A 17,936-nucleotide genomic window follows, 5' to 3' on the forward strand; every position below is an offset into this window, starting at 1 on the left:
AATGAGGGGCACTGTCACTCAAAAAGAGACGTGGTTAGGAGGTAGCACCCCTGAGACCATAATAAAAGGGGGGCAGGATGCCAGTAATAGGACCTTAGGGGGGCGGTCACACTGATGGTTCTGTAAAGCCCCGTACACACGAGCGGACTTTTCAACATCCAAAGTCCGTCAGACCGAGTCCGTCAGACTATCCGATCGTGTGTGGGCTGCAACGGACTTTAGCTTCGCAAAAGTCTGACGGACTTTAGAAATGAAGCATGCTTCAAATTTTCCCGACGGAACTCCGCCGGACCCGGTCCCCTTCGAAAAATCCGCTCGTGTGTATGCTACTCCAACGGACTAAAACCGACGCTAGGGCAGCTATTGGCTACTGGCTATGAACTTCCTTATAGTCGGGTCTTACGTCATCACGTTCGAATCCGTCGGAGTTTAGTGTGATCGTGTGTGGCCAAGTCCGTTCGGCCGAAAAGTCCGCCAGAACTCCGTCGGAACTCCGTCTGAACTCCGGCGGAACTCCTTTGGAGGTCTGTCAGACTTAATCCCTCTCGTGTGTACGGGGCTTAATAGTTTCTGGGTGAGTAAAGGCAGGCTTTCCAATACTTTTGGTAATATAGTGTATCTTCTAGGTTTCCTAAGAGACTGTTTGAATAAATCATATAATGAGAGACCTATTAACCCTAAGAGAAATGTGTACATTTAATAAAGTAGAAAAGTACAGTTTTGGATTTACAGTAGATGCTAATGAGCTAGCTGAAGTATATACAGTGAAGCTTATTACACAAGGTAGTTCAGAGTGCAATAATAATGTACAGTGGGGTGCAGCAACACACAGCGATAGAAAATGATTTTATTTTCATATGACACAGTCTACCAGTAACATTAACACAGCCGCTTTTGTTTTCATGAGGGCCCTCAGTAAACAATTCTATTACCTGTTGATCCTGCCAGTAGATTCATAATTTACCACTTCCTTTAATGGGCCAAGCTGTTGTGTCAAAACGGCAGTTACAGCTTTGCAACAAACAACTTAACACTGACAGAGTAGCATAGCAGGTCAGCTTGTATACAGTATCTCACAAAAGTGAGTACACCCTCACAGTTTTGTAAATATGTTATTATATATCTGTGACAACACTGAAGAAATTACACTTTGTTACAATGTAAAATAGTGAGTGAACGGCTTGTATAACAGTGTCAATTTGCTGTCCCCTCAAAATAACTCAACACACAGCCATTAATGTCTAAACGCCTGGAAACAAAAGTGAGCACATCCCTAAGAGAAAATGTCCAGACTGGGCCCAAAGTGTCAATTTATTGTGTGGCCACCATTATTTTCTATCGCTGCTTTAACCCTCTTGGGCATGGAGTTCACTAGAGCTTCACAGGTTGCCACTGGTGTCCTCTTCCACTCCTCCATGACAACATCAGGGAGCTGGTGGATGTTAGAGACCTTGCGCTCCTCCACCTTCCATTTGAGGATGGCCCAGAGATGCTCAGTACGGTTTAGGTCTAGGGACATGTTTGGCCAGTCCCTCAACGAACTGTAGCTCCCCAGTGAGACAAGGAATTGGTTGCACACCGGATCTCCAATTTATCTCATTGAGAGGTAACCATTGCTTGTATCTGTCTGACCCTTTTGACAATAACGGTGGTGAGCCGAGGTCTGCACCTGTAATCCATCTTACACCTGATTTTGCCTGGAGCGGTGTGCTTCTCTTTGTTCTTTGCTGTAGCTCCCCAGTGCTGGCAGCACTCATGCAGCCCCAGACCATGACACTCCCACCACCATGCTTGACTGTACTTTGTACTCCTCGCTTGGTTGCTGCCACACACGCTTGACACCATCTGAACCAAATAAGTTTACCTTGTTCTCATCAGACCACAGGGCATGGTTCCAGTAATTCATGCCCTTAGTCTGCTTGTCTTCAGCAAACTGTTTGCAGGCTTTCTTGTGCATCATCTTTAGATGGCTCTGGGACAACAGCAATACAGAGCAATTTGATGCAGTGTGCATCGTATGGTCTGAGCACTGACAGGCTAACCCCCCCCCCCCCCCCACCCCTTCAATCTCTGCAGCAATGCTGGCAGCACTCATATGTCTATTTCCCAAGGACAACCTCTGGATATGACGCTGAGAAGGTGCACTCAACTTCTTTGGTCGACCATGGCGAGGCCCGTCCTATTAAACCGCTGTATGGTCTTGGCCACCATGCTGCAGCTCAGTTTCAGGGTCTTGGCAATCTTCTTATAGCCTAGGCCATCTTTATGTAGAGCAACATTATTTTTTTCAGCTCCTCAGAGAGTTTTTTGCCATGAGGTGCCATGTTGAACTTCCAGTGACCAGTATGAGAGAGTGAGAGCGATAACATCAAATTTAACACAGCTGCTTCCCATTCACACCTGAGACTAACACTAATGAGTCACATGACAGTGGGGATGGAAAATGGCTAATTGGGCCCAATTTGTACATTTTCACTTAGCGGTGTACTCACTTTTGTTGCCAGCGGTTTAGACATTAATGGCTGTGTGTTGAGTTATTTTGAGGGGACAGCAAATTTACACTGTTATACAAGCTGTATACTTTTGTACTACTTTACATTGTAGCAAGGTGTCACTTCTTCAGTGTTGTCACATGAAAAGATAGAATAAAATATTTAGAAAAATGTGAGGGGTGTACTCACTTTTGTGGGATGCTGTATATGTAATTACATGAAAAGTATTGTCTGCAGTGGATCGTTTTTCAGCGGGAGCTAAGCACGGCAGCCAAGCATTCAGAAGGTGATCCTGACACCTCCTGCCTGCTCTTTATTATTTGCTGAGCAGCAATTTAAAACGTAACCAGCTTTCAGCAACCACGCACATGGCCGTCTTTAATTTTGATTGGGCCCTGGGCAAACATTTTCTTGGGGCCCCCCTCCATTTTGAGACATACAAAAAATGGCAGGTAGACTCAAAATCAGTTTACTGCAGCAGATCACGCAGTGATTGCAATTGTTTGCCAGAGGTTACAGCCTATGCTTACTGCTCGCTGGCTGGTTGCTAGAGGTTACAACACATAATTTCTTCTTGCCGATTGGTTGCTAAAGGTTAATGCACATCATTACCACTTACTGATTGGCTGCTAGAGATTAAAGCAGATCACTACTGTTTGCTGATTGGTCGCTACAGGCTAATACACATCATTACCTCTCACTGAGCAGTGGAGCAATCCTAAATAATTGAGCAAGTAAATGGGCACATTAATACACATATTACAGGAGAGTGTCAGAGAGTGCAGACATACTACAGGAGAGGTTCAGAGACTGCAGACATACTGCAGGGGACAATCAGAGACTGCGGACATACTACAGGAGAGGTTCAGAGACTGCGGACATACTGCAGGAGACAATCAGACACTGCGGACATACTGCAGGAGACAATCAGACACTGTGGACATACTGCAGGAGACAATCAAAGACTGCGGACATACTGCAGGAGACAATCAGAGACTGCAGACATACTGCAGGAGACAATCAGAGACTGCGTACATACTGCAGGAGACAATAAGAGACTGCGGACATACTGCAGAAGACAATCAGAGACTGCGTACATGCTACAGGTGGTGGTCAGAGAACCTTTAGCAACGCACAGCTTGACAGTTGAATAACACAGCACAGGGTTTAAGCAGTCAGGCATTTTATGGGTGCAAGGACATACCTGGGCAGCCAAACACACTACATACATTTAGAGGTATGTGGGCGGGGCTTCCATTCTCAGATCTCACTACAACAGCCGGGAGCTCCACTGATGCTTTGTAGGGGGGCCCCGTTACTCCCAAATGAAGGTGTTTCAGAGTGCACAGAGGACACGGGAGGCTATATTCCCGCGCTAGCCAGCTGAGAGGGGGCAGGGCCGGGAGCTCCACTGACGCTCTGACCCGCCCCGTGCAGCCTGTATGCTCGGAACAGAGCGGCTGTAGTGAGAGCCAGTGATCGGAGTGGGAGCGTCAGTGGAGCCACCCCCTCTATACTGGCTGGGGAATACAGAGGTCCAGGGGCGGGGCCGGGAGCTCCACTGACACTGCCACTCCGATCACTGCTCTAACTACAGCAGCTCTGTTCTGAGCATACAGGCTGTACGGGGGCGGGGTCAGAGCATCAGTGGAGCTCCCGGCCCCGCCCCCTCTCAGCTGGCTAGCACGGGAATACAGCCTCCCATCCCGTGTCCTTTGCGCACTCTGCAAAACCTTCATCGGGGCCCCAATTCGCGGGTAGCAGTGCGGGCCCCCCTACAAACATTGGGCCCAGGGCAGGTGCCCCGTTTGCCCTGCGCTAAAGATGGCCCTGACCACACAGCAAATGTTTGGTGCACAGCCACAGCATGTAAACGGACCCTCTGACTGTATGTTAAGTTTTGGGTGGAGGGGTGGCAGAATTGATACAATGATACAGAGATGGAACTCTGTAGATAATCTGTTGCTCGTGTGCCAAAGGTTTCAGTCTACTGCATTTTACTGCATTGTAAAATACCAGTCATGGCACAGACACAGAAAATAATTGTTTTCTGTCAGTCCTATTAACACTGCAATGCAGACATGCCACTCCCTATTGCAGCTGGAATGGACAGCTGGCGGAGAAGAAATACTGTGGTTTACCTCTCCGCCAGCTGTGCGTTCTGTGTGAATCGTAAAATCGGCTGGGGTGCCGACATTGTGGGATCTCTGGACAGGTACTGTAAGTGTTCTAATATTAAAATTCAGCAGCCACAGTATTTGTAGCTGCTGACTTTGCCATTCTATTTTTTGGTGGGGGGGGGGGGGGGTAACTCTTCTTTAAACTTGTCAAACTGTGAAGTTTGATCTTTGAAACATAGTTTCCATGTTGTATAGCAATTCACTCAAAGTAGTAGCTGACTATTTACTCTGAAGTCTCCATACACTTTGTATGCAGTGTAGTGGTTTACCGCATAATACTCCTCCTTCTGGTTGAATGTGCCTATAATTTTGCCTATAATGTTGAGCCGGCCATATACGGAGCAAATGTCTTTCCTGCAATTATGGGTTGCAGGATAGAAAATCACTCAATTCCCCCATCAACACAGACGGTGTTGAGGTGGGATTCCCTCCTGCCAGGCCATTGTCTTCTCTTGGGGCAATATGGTGGGAGAAGGGTGGTACATAGTGTGGTACATTCAAGAAGAACTGCAATCTGCTCTCATGATTTGTAATAAAAACATCTTTGCCATTCTCAAGCTTCCCTCCAACCACTTTTCATATTATTTTATATATACTGTGATTCTGCACCTGCCAAACATGCTGCAGAAATCTCCCTCCACTGAGTCTGTCTGCAGTCATTTTAACTGTTGGCAGCTGAAGCTACTGCTTGTTCACTTCCTGGAAATGGTTGCAGCCAGACTCAGTAGAGGGAGATGTTGTAGCCCTGCAGCTCTCATTGGGCCTCTTATGACTCATTCCCCCCTTCCTTCCTTCCTTCCTTCCTTCCTTCCTTCCTGCCAAATTCTCATGAGAATATGAGAGAGAGCTGTGCATGGTGCCATAAACCTAGGCTTTTACCAGGTATTTACTGGCAGAAAAAAAATGTTTTACTATCCAAAGTTAAAACAAGGGCAGAAGATTTAATATATGGAAAGATGAAAGGTCTGGTTTCAGCCTGCCCATAAACTGTTTGAATCTTGTCTGGTTCCTGCTGAACCGGCTGAGATTTGAACCGCGTATGGCCTGCCTTAGGCTATTTTCTCTATTGGTCAAATGTTCTTCAACTTTTCTGGTTGAATGTTACTGCCTGTTACTCCCTGCAAAAAGCGACAAATAAAAACTGACATTTCAAACATATTACAAACATTAAGGGTATTATTATTATTTCAGGACAAAATTAAAAAATCAAACAAAGCTACCAATAAGTACATTTCTCCAATACAATATATTTCTCTGTGGTTCATCTCTAAAACCTGCTGCAAGTACCAAAAACAGGTTAATCTGACAGAAATCCAGTGGGATCTTAAATTCCTTAAATCAATCAAAAACCTTGCGAGCAACCCTATATTATACAAGTCTACAGTGACAGCTACAAGCACTTCTCACATTCCCAAACAATGTGCTTAGTAAAATCAAAGAAATCAATGTGCTGAGCTACGTTTGTCAAATGCTGAATGTGAATAGACTAATCCAAGCCAAAACAAAGCTGACATTTAATAACAATCCCAAAATTAATTTTCGAGAGTAATCACATATATGTAACTAAAATCGAAAAATAAATTTACGCAGCACTTTACAATATAAAAGGAGACAATACAGTTACAATACAATAAAATAAAAGAGGATTAAGAGGGCCCTGCTCAGGCGAGTTTACAATCTAATAGGACGAGGCAGGTGGTACAAAAGGTTGTAACTGTGGGGAATGAGCTGATGGAAGTTGGAGACATGGTAGGTGAGTTTTTAGGAATCGCCTGAAGGTAGCGAGAGTAGGGGATAGCCGGACCAGTGGAGGTAGTGAGTTCCAGAGGATGGGAGAGGCTCTGGAGAAATCCTGAAGATGAACATGGGAGGAGGAGACGAGAGAGCTTGAGAGTAGGAGGTCTTGAGAAGAGCGGAGAGGACGATTTGGGTAATATCTGGAGACAAGGTTGGTGATGTAGCTCGGGGCAGAGTTGTGAATGGCTTTGTATGTTGTGGTTAGTATTTTGAATTTAATTCGCTGGATGATTGGGAGCCAGTGTGGGGATTGGAAAGAGAGGGTTGGCAGACAATGAGCGGTTGGTAAGGTGGATAAGTCTGGCAGCAGCATTCATAATAGACTGAAGAGGGGATAGCCTATGGAGAGGCAGGCCAATGAGAAGGGAGTTGTAATAGTCAAGGTGAGAGATAAGGGAGTGAATGAGGGGCAAATTTTAGAGATGTTACGGAGGTAAATGTGCCAATAGATAGCTGTGTGGAGAATATATATATGTACTCTCACCTGAATGAAAGTGCAAATGAAAAGTGAAAATGCATTCTACTCCTATCTGGACTAAAGTGTAGGATATCCTTATCTCCTAGTTCCTCCTCCTTGATATCGCTGCCTCACATCATGATAATCTCATCTTCAATCATGTATAAAAGAAATAATCGCCAATAGTGTTTATATCGTAAAACCAAGTAAAGTTTATTTAAATCCAATACGATAACAACAATTTTTGGGTATGTCCACCCCACTTATACCGCTCAAAAAGCCTTATTTGTTGTGTATCTGTGACACCGCATATGCTGCTTTAAAACATAAGTTCTCCTACAGGGTACAGGCACCATGCCGTCCTATTGCTCCTCCCATGTGCGTTACGCCACAGGGACACATGGCTTCCTCAGGGGGATTCCCCTACTCTTCAATTCCTGCTTTGGACTGACAACATAATGCCTTTGCTGGTGTATTGTTAGCCCTGCCTGCTGGACTACAGGAATCCCCCTATACTATCCGTTACTATCAAACTGCATCTTTCTCATTTAGATTTTTTTTTAGCTTTATTGTAATTAAGTAATTGCTGCTTACCTTACAGATTTTAAAATATATAAATACCCTGGGCTTAGTATGTACAGAAAATTAAACATAGGATAAAGTCACTCAACACAAGTCAAAAGCTGCACTCAAAAATATTTAAATACAAAACATATACTGAACTAAAGGAAAAAATGTGCTGTCTCTATGAATCAGTGAAAATAAGAGTTTATAAAAGATAAAACGTGCAATCAAGATGATAAATATGATAAATATCCAGCAGCGTACATTTAACCACTTAAGCCCCTGGACCATTTGGCTGGCCAAAGACCAGAGCGCTTTCGGCAATTCGGCACTGCGGTCGTGCGACGTGGCTCCTAAACAAAATTGACATCCTTTTTTTTCCACAAATAGAGCTTTCTTTTGGTGGTATTTAATCACCTTTGCGGTTTTTATTTTTTGCGCTATAAACAAAACAAAGCGATCATTTTTAAAAAAACACATTTTTTACATTTTGCTATAATAAATATCCCCCAAAAATATATATATATAAAAACTTTTTTTTCCTCAGTTTAGGCCGATGTGTATTCTTCTATATATTTTTGGTTAAAAAAAACAAAAAAACGCAATAAGCATTCATTGATTGGTTTGTGCAAAAGTTATAGCTTTTACAAAATAGAGGATAGTTTCATGGCATTTTAATTAATTTTTTTATGAGTAATGGTGGCGATCAACGATTTTTATCATGACTGCGACATTATGGCTGACAGATCGGACACTTTTGGTGCGATTTTAGGACCATTCACATTTATACAGCAATCAGTGCAATTAAAAATGCATCGATTACTGTGTAAATGTGACTGGCATTGAAGGAGTTAACCACTAGGTGACACTGTAGGGGTTAAGTGTGTCCTAGGGAGTGATTCTAACTGTGAGGGGAGGGGCTGTGTGTGACCCAACACTGATCACTGCTCCCGATTACAGGGAGCGGTGATCAGTGACAGTGTCACTAGGCAGAATGGGGAAATGCTTGTTAACATTAGCATTTCCCCGTTCGTCCTCTCCGTGACACGATCGCGGGTATCCTCACGGACATCGAGTCCGCGGGACCCGCATCTCGCTCGCGAAGCTCCCCGCGGGCGCGCGCGTGCCCGTAACCTGCTTCTTATAGGGCAACATACAGGTACGGGATTCTGCCTGTACATGCCCTTCTGCCGCAATATATCTGCGTGAGGTGGTCGGGATTCGGTTAAAACCAAACTTTCAAAGAGTATAAGTAAGTTCACATTTCCAGTGAAAAAGCGTAATGCCACTTCACCCAATAGGTTATGTGTACTTAAGTGCTCCACTGCCATATTGCATACTAGCTGCTTACCAAATGGATATGACCTTCTATATCCTTAGTGCTTTATAAATAATGACAGTGCCTCTTGAATATCACCTATCCCTTTAAAGCTGATCTCAAAGGAGACCACAGTGATCTCAGCCATGAAGTACAGGCCAAAGAATGAGGAGGACAAAGATGGACTACATAGTATATTATCATTAAATTGGTTGTAAAAGCTAAAAGGTTTTTTTACCATAATGCATTCTCTGCATTAACCACTTGACTCCTGGGCCAATTCGGACACTTCTCACGTATATATATAAAAACCTTTTTTTTTTTATAAAAAATTACTTAGATCCCCAAAACATTATATATATTTTTTTAGCAGAGGCTCTAGAGAATAAAAGGGTGGGTGTTGTATTATTTTATGTCACACTGAAATGGTGCAGCAATTTTTCAAATGCAATTTTTTGAGGACAAAAATTAATTTTAGTGCATTTTAGTGCACAAAACACAATAAAATACCCAAACTAATTGTAAAGTATAAAATATGATATTACAACCAGTAAATTGATACCTAAAATGCAATGCTATAAAATTGCACACTCTTGTGGAATGGTATCAAACTACGTTACCTAAAAATCTTCATAGGCGACACTATAAAAGCCTTTACCAAAGCCTAATCATAGGCTTACCTGTAGGTAAAAATGTAAAAAAGGGGTATACAGCCGCTTAAAGGTCCACCCTATCGCAGTTTCACTGCAACAGGGTGGCACCTCTGCGCTGGATCACTTATATATACATGATCTGACATTTTCGGGTAGAATTTGAGCATGTGCACTGGTGGTGACTTGCGCCCGCTGTGATTACACACAGCAGGAGCCTATCGGCGGGTACTTGCAGACTCAATGTCTGCCAGCACACAACGATCAGCCTGCAGAAAAACAGGATGGCGGTCTGCTTATATAAACAAGGCAGATCATCGTTTTGACAGGAGGGAAGGCATGGATCCTGTGTCTCTGCAAAGCAGGGACTAGGATCCATGTGTTCCCCTTGTAAAAGCACCTCCCACATTGTAGTAAAACACTGGTTAGGTACAGAGTTAACCCTTTAATCGCCTGATTGTTAACCCCTCCCCAGTCATTAGTACAGTGATAGTGCATTTTTTAGCACTAATTACTGTATTAGTGTCACTGGCTCCCAAAAAGTGTTAAAGGTGTCAGTTAATGTCCAATTTGTCTGCCATAATATCGCCGTCCTCTGATAAGTCGCTGATCACTGACATCACTAGTAAAAAAATAAATAAATACAAATCTCCACCCCCATCAAATCATTCCCTGCAGCTATTACCTTTTGTACCACCACCCCCTCCCTTTAGAATGTAAGTTCTACAAGCAGGGCTCTCCTGTACCTCCTGTACTGTAATTGTGTTGTCCCCCCTATACATTGTAAAGCGCTGCATAAACTGTTGGCGCTATATAAATCCTGAACAATAACAATAAAATATCCCATAATTTGTAAACGCTATAATGTTTGCATAAACCAATCAATATTATATTATATTATCATATTTCACCACAAATATGTAGCAGAATACATATTGGCCTAAATTTATGAAGACTTTTTTTTATTTTTTTATTTTTTATTGTATATGTTTTATAGCAGAAAGTAAAAACTATTGTTTTTTTTTTTCAAAATAGTTTTTATTTTATTTATAGCACAAAAAATTTAAAACGCAGAGGTGCTTAAATACCACCAAAAGAAAGCTCTATTTGTGAAAAAAAAGGACATACATTTTATTTGGGTAGACCATCGCACTACCGCACAATTGTCAGTTAAAGTCGCAAAAAAATGGCCTGGGGGGTAAATCGTCCGGAGGTTGAGTGGTTAAAAACTTCACTTTATTTCATAAAAAATAGGTACTCACATGCAAACGGAAGGAATAAGCAAAATGTAAAACCGCTCTGCTTGGACTAAAGGAGGGGGAGCCAAGCCCTACCCTTACCTTACAGATTTACAGCCATTTTACTACATATCCACCAAGACAGAGTGGCATAAAAATGTGCTGTGCTGTATGAGTGAAGGAAACACAGCCCCAGTCAAATACATGCAATGATAAGAGCATCAGATTGACTGTGGGAAAGGACATAAAAAAAAGGATTAGACATGAGCATGACAAAAAAATGTATTTAGTTTCGTTTAGATTTGTTAATCCAGTTATTCGTTTTGTTAAATTTGGTTGATAGTTTCAATTCTTATTCGGGGTTCAAATTTGGAATTCGTATTATTTTTTTATTCTAAGCACTCGAATCGATAAATTTCAAATTCATTTTAAAATAAATTTAGATTTTTTTCAAATCGAATCCAGCAGCCAAAATGTTTACAATTTAAAAGTGCATTTTGATTACTTAAAGCGGTAGTAAACCCGCAATGTTTTTTTTTTTTTTTTTTAAACCTGCAAAGCAAAAGGCATAATGAGCTAGTATGCACCGCATACTAGCTCATTATGAAATACTTACCTTAGAACGAGGCCCCGACATCTGGCCTGATCCACGCCGAGGGAGCCGACATGCTCCCTCGGCGTCTCTTCCGGGTATCGCGGCTCCGGCGCTGTGAGTGGCCGGAGCCGCGATATCGTCACTCCCGCGCATGCGCGCGGGAGATTTCAGTCCGGCCGCACGAGCGCTGCCGGATTTTCACGGAGAGAACCCCCTTGTGCGCATGCGCCGCTGCAGTCAGCGGCGCATACCGAGGGGAATATCTCCTAAACCGTACAGGTTTAGGAGATATTTTTTTTACCTACAGGTAAGCCTTATTATAGGCTTTCCTGTAGGTAAAAATTAAAAAAATGATCATACTACCACTTTAATGACTCTTTGAATCACTTTGGCTTAACTAAAACAGCATTATTTTGAAGTAGTACTCTAATAACACACAGAGGGTTATTTACGAAAGGCAAATCCACTTTGCACTGCAAGTGCACTTGAAAGTGCAGTCACTCTAAATCTTAGGGGTAGATTTGAAATGAGTGGAAGCTCTGCTGATTTTATCATCCAATCATGTGCAAGCTAAAAAGCAGTTTTTTTCATTTTCCTTGCATGTCCCCTCGGATTTACAACAACTTTACTTTCAAGTGCACTTGCATTGCAAAGTGGATTTTCCTTTAGTAAATAACACCCACAGTCTTTGTTTTCAGAAATATGTTTACAATTCGAATTCGAATGCAATTCAATATAAAATTCAATTTGAATTTCAATTTGAATTTTGGAAATGGGGACGAATTTTGTTTCTTTATTCGGAGGATTCGGTAAACTTTGGGTATTAGCCAAATCTCCAAATAACAAAAAATTTGTCCGAATTTTTATTCGCAATGAAACAAACTGCACATTTCTAAAAAGAATAGAAACAATGGATACATTTATATATACAGTACACACATATATATATATATATATATATATATATATATATATATACAGTATTTATAGTGTGGCCATTTTGCATCTCCACAACAAGTAGGTCGAAATAAAAAAATAAAATAAAAAACTTCACATTTTCTAAGTTTTATAAGTAGACACTGAAGTTTGATGCTATCTCTGCCCAATTTACTTTATGCCAGAAACGGCTTAAGAAATATTGTTGTTGCAAATTCTCCTTTTAGTTATTATTCCCGTGCAATTGGTTTTCTATAGAAATAAAAGTTGCTAAAAGTCTCCAATGAATAAGATGCAAGTCTTGCTTTGAATGCAGCCATTATGTAGCTGATGTTATTGGCATAAAGGAATTGTATAGCAATAAGGCAGACAAAAGCCAGGAGATAACATTGCATTGTTGCGCTAAGACCTTGAGGTGTGAGGGTGGTGTATAGCCTCTGAGATTTGTTCATTCCAGCTCTGTTATGTAAACAACAAATACAAGATTTAGTCCTACACAAAGGATAAAATGAGAATACGTTTATGTCTTTATTGTTCCAAGTCGAGTAGGCAGACAGAAGCAATAGAGAAAGCACAGTCCATTTTGAAGCTAATTAGAGAATATTAATATTATTATTATACAGGATTTATTTAGCGCCAACAGTTTGCTCACCACTTTACAATGTAAAAGGAGGCACTACACCATCAGTACAATTCCAAACAAGAGGGTTAGAGGAGCCCTGCTCCTGCGAGCTTACAATCTAAGAGGGAGGGGCTGATGAAACAAAATGTAGGGGCTGATGTTGGGAGTAGAAGATTTGGTTGTTAGCTGAAGGCAGGATAGGCCTCCCTGAAGAAATGAATTTTCAGGGATAGCCTAAAAGTGGACAGAGTAGGAGATAACCAGATACATTGGGGTAGTGAGTTCCAGAGGATGAGAGAGGCTCTGGAGAATTCCTGGAAATGAGCATGGGAGGAGGAGACAAGGGAGCTCGAGGGCAGAAGGTCTTGGGAGGAGTGGAGAGGATAGTTTGGATGATATTTAGAGATAAGATCGGTGATGTAGCTCAGGTAGAATTGTGAATGGCTTTGTACGTTATTGTTAGTGTTTTGAATTTTATTAGTTGGGCAATGGGAAACCAGTGGATGGATTGGCAGAGAGGAGTGGCGGACACTGAACGGTTGTTAAGGTGGATGAGCCTGGCAGTGGCATTCGTGATAGACTGAAGAGAGGACAGCTTGCGTAGAGGTAGGCCAATGAGAAGGGAGTTACAACAGTCAAGGTGAGAGATAACAAGGGAGTGAATAAGTTGCTTAGTGGTGTCAACGGTTAGATAGGGATGTATTGTGGAGATGTTTCGGAGGTGAAGTCTGGACGATTTGGATAGTGATTGGATTTGGGGCTGAAAGCACAGGTCAGAGTCTAGGATTACACCAAATACCTTGGCATGAGGGGAGGAACTGATGGTTGTATCATTGATCTTGATTGAGAAGTTGGGGGGGGGGGGGGGCATGGGCTGGAGGAAAAAAATATGAACTCAGTTTTAGATAGATTGGGTTTGAGGAGATGGTGTGACATCCATGTTGATATGTCAGTTAGTAAGTTAGCAATGCGAGAGGAGACTGAAGGAGTGAGGTGAGGAGTAGAGAAATAGATTTGTGTGTCGTCAGCATAGAAATCAAACAGCAAAAATAAGAAACTTTCTTTGAATGTTATGTACCTGTTAACCTATCAGGAAAGCTTAAAGACTAAAGCCTAGTACACATGGGCCGATGTCGACTGGTTCAATAAAAACTAGCTGACATTTGGCCCGTTTATCTGGCAGCCGGTCCAACAGAAGCCAGTCAGACGTGCATGCTGGAAAATGAGGGAAATTTTTGGCTCATCTGACCACAGCACTTCCCAATCCTTCTCTGAATCATTTAGATGTTCATTGGCATGACTGTACATATGCCTTCTTGAGGAGGGGGACTCGCTGTGTTTAGAGGAAGAACAATTCTGACTTTGACCCCAAGAACACCATTCCTACAGTTAAGCACGGAGGTGGAAACACGATGCTTTGGGTCTGTTTTTCTGCTAAACATACAGACCGACTTTGCCGCATTGAGGGGCCAATGGATGGGCCATGTATTGTAAAATCTTGGATAAAAATCTTCTTAGATGAGCCAGAACACTGAAGATGGGTCATGGATGGGTCTTCCAGCATGACCATGACCCAAAACATACCGCCAAGGCAACAAAGGAGTGGCTCAAGAAGAAGCACATTAAGGTCATGAAGTGTGCTAGCCAGTCTCTGGAATCGTATAGAAAATTTATGGAGGGAGCTGAAACTTCGAGTTGCCAAGCGACAGCCAAGAAACCTTAATGATTTAGAGAAGATCTGCTATGAAGAGTGGACCAAAATCCCTCCTTAGATGTGTTCAAACCTGGTCACTAACTACAAGAAAAGTCTTACCTCTGTGCTTGCCAACAAGAGTTTCTACACCAAGTCATGTTTTGCTTGTGGATCAAAAACTTATTTTACTCACTGAACCTAAATTTATAGCATTTGTATTGTGTTTTGTCTGAATTTTTGGTTGATATTCTGTCATTTAACCGCTTCGGCCCTGGAAGATTTTACCCCCTTCCTGACAAGTGCACTTTTTGCGATTCAGCATTGCGACGTTTTAACTGACAGTTGCGCGGTGGTGCTAGGTTGCACCCAAACAAAATTGACGTTTTTTTTCCCCCACAAATAGAGATTTCTTTTGGCGGTATTTGATCACCTCTGCATTTTTTTTTGCGCTATAAACAAAAAAAAGCAACAATTTTGAAATAATCACAATATTTTTTACTTTTTGGCTATAATAAATATCCCCAAAAATATATATAAAAAACATTTTTTTCCTCAGTTTAGGCCGATATGTATTCTTCTACATATTTTTGGTAAACAAAAGTCGCAATAAGCGTATATTGATTGGTGTGCACAAAAGTTATAGTGTCTACAAAATAGTTGTAGCATTTTTATTATTATTATTTTTTTACTAGTAATGGTGTCGATCTGCGATTTTTATCGGGACTTCAACATTATGGCGGACACGTCAGACAATTTGGACACATTTTTGGGACCATTGTCATTTTCAGTGCTATGAAAATGCATTGATTACTGTAAAAATTTCACTGGTAGAGAAAGGGGTTAACCACTAGGGGGCAATCAAGGGGTTAATGTGTTCCCTAGTTGTGTGTTCTAACTGAAGGGGGGATGCGACTGTGCAGGGGAGCTGACAGATCACTGTTCATACTCTGTATGAACAGACTATCTGTCTGTTCTCCCCTCAGAGAACCAGAAACTGTGGACACAGATTCCGGTTCTCCGTGTGCCCTGAGCGATCGTGGGAGCCCGGCAGGGATCGCGACTTCCGGGCACTCGCATCGGCTCTGTGGGTGAGCAGGGGGCGCCCACTAGTAGCCACAGGGCAAAGCGACATTACGTACAGACCATTTCTTTGTAAGTGGGCAAACATACAAAATCTGCAGTGGATCAAAAAATTATTTTCCCCAGTGTGTGTGTGTGTGTATAATATATATATATATATATATATATATATATATATATATATATATACACACAAAATTATGGGGCAGACCCGATAGATCACTGGGTCTTTTTTCTGCAATTATTCTTCTATGTTCTCCTTTTTTGAAACTACCTTTTATTTTTTTCATAAAAATAGTTCCATGCTGTGACTTTCAGAAAAGCAAGTACTTTTTGTTGATAAATGAAAGTAGTTGGCAAATAATGATTACAAATGTAACATCCACTAATACCAAAGCAGTGAAGATAAAAGCCATGCAGACATCTTCTGTAAATGAAGCTACAGCGCCACACAATTACAGTTTAAGAAATTTCTATAATGTTCTACAATGGGGAGGAGATAAAAAGACTTGAGATCAAATACTTACACCTAACTATGTTATTGTAACTGTAACAACCCGTCCAGGACAATAGTAGAGTATGTTGACCATCAAATATGCTTTTCAGTAGGAAAATTAACACTGGGTATAGTAGCATGTAACCATTGTTGGATACAACATAAGGTAATAGATTACGGAGTGTGGTGCTCTGCCTAGAACTATTGTGCAGGAAGATAATGAGTTTGCACTGGTATATTAGACATTTAACAGTTTTCTTGTGTCTCAAAAGTGATTCTTGGCATGTGTACTTATTCAGCTTGTAAGTTAACTGCACAAAAAAAAAAAAACATCTTGAATAAGCCTTGCTCTTAAAACAACTTACTTACACCTTCCTTTTTATTGTAGGTCCCAAGGTTGACATTTCTAAATGGTCCAAATCAACCAATCGGTAATTACTCTGTGGAAAGTTGACCAGTACAAATAGATTTTTAAGGATTAGCACTTTGCAATACGGACTCTTTCTTAGCTGCCTGTTTCTTAGCTAATTACATTAAATGTTATGGAAGAAATTGTGTAGGAGAGATAAGGTCAAGCACTCAAGGTTGTAAAGATTATAAGTTAATAACTTTACTAGTCTTCCACGTAAAAAAGCATGTTCTGTTCAACAAATAAAATTAACAACGCAAATTTTTTTCCAGGAAAAAGGCACCAGGGCTATCACTAATTGTAGAGGTGTACGAGGGTAACAGGCCAGATGTGTGGGATGTAGACAAATTTCATGGCTTAAAAAAATATTTCTGATTTGCATTTACAATGAATAAAAAACTATATCTGCTTGTTTTTGCAGGGTAACAAAGTATAGATTGTCATGCTAGCAGCTACTTTACTGGCCTCCCTTCGATTACCTTTTATGGCACATGCTGGATGCACAATTAAAAGATACCTTAAAGCTGAATTCAACTCCTTTGTAAAAAGTGAAGGCACACTATGAGTTAAGTCCAAGGAGCTGCATGACATCTCCTGGGCTTATCTCTATTATTTACATCTGACAAAATTTCTAGCACTCCCTAAAGATGCCTATCATTATATTTCCGGGAGCCCAACATTGATGCTCAATCCTTTCACGCTGATATAATGCAAATATGTGGCCTTCGTCTTTGGCTTCAAGAGGTTGCATCGGGGTGATGACGGCATCACCCCGGTACTGTTCTTTAGAGCCAACGGTTGGCTTTCTTATGATAACAATTGATGCAGCTTAGCAGCCGCTCAATCATTATCACAAGAAGTTGGAGGAGATGACCCCCCCTCTCCTGCCGCCTTTCCACCGGGAGGCCCGTGCGACCAGCCGGCATGTCTGCCGGCTGACCAGAGACTCTAACAATTGGTTTTGATCGGATCTAGTAACCCGGAAGCGATGTCATAACATAACTTCTGGTTTACTAAAGACTTAAAGGCGCCAAATTAAAAAACATTACAGTATTGAAAACAGCCAAACTTGGCGTTTTGAATGCTTTTTAGTACAAAGGAGGGATTTGTTGTCTTAGGCCGCGTACACACGGGCGGACTGTTCGCCCAACTTTGTCCGCTGAACAGTGTTTGGGCGGACAGTCCGCTCGTGTGTGGGCTTTCAGCGGACAGTTTGACGGACAAGGTTTTTCGGAATTTCCGAAAAACTGTCCGCTGAAACCTTGTTTCAGCGAACAGTCCGCTCGCGTGTAGGCTTGTTCGTCAAACAAAGTTGCGCGTATGCTCAGAAAGGATTTTCACGCCGAAAGCTATAATGCAGTGTATAGGACGTCGTATTTTTCGTCCCGTCGTACGTGCCGTTCACGTCA

The sequence above is a fragment of the Lithobates pipiens genome, unplaced genomic scaffold (genome assembly GCF_037356315.1).
Source record: "Lithobates pipiens isolate NorthernLeopardFrog02 unplaced genomic scaffold, aLitPip1_a1.2 Scaffold_23, whole genome shotgun sequence".
Taxonomy (NCBI): domain Eukaryota; kingdom Metazoa; phylum Chordata; class Amphibia; order Anura; family Ranidae; genus Lithobates; species Lithobates pipiens.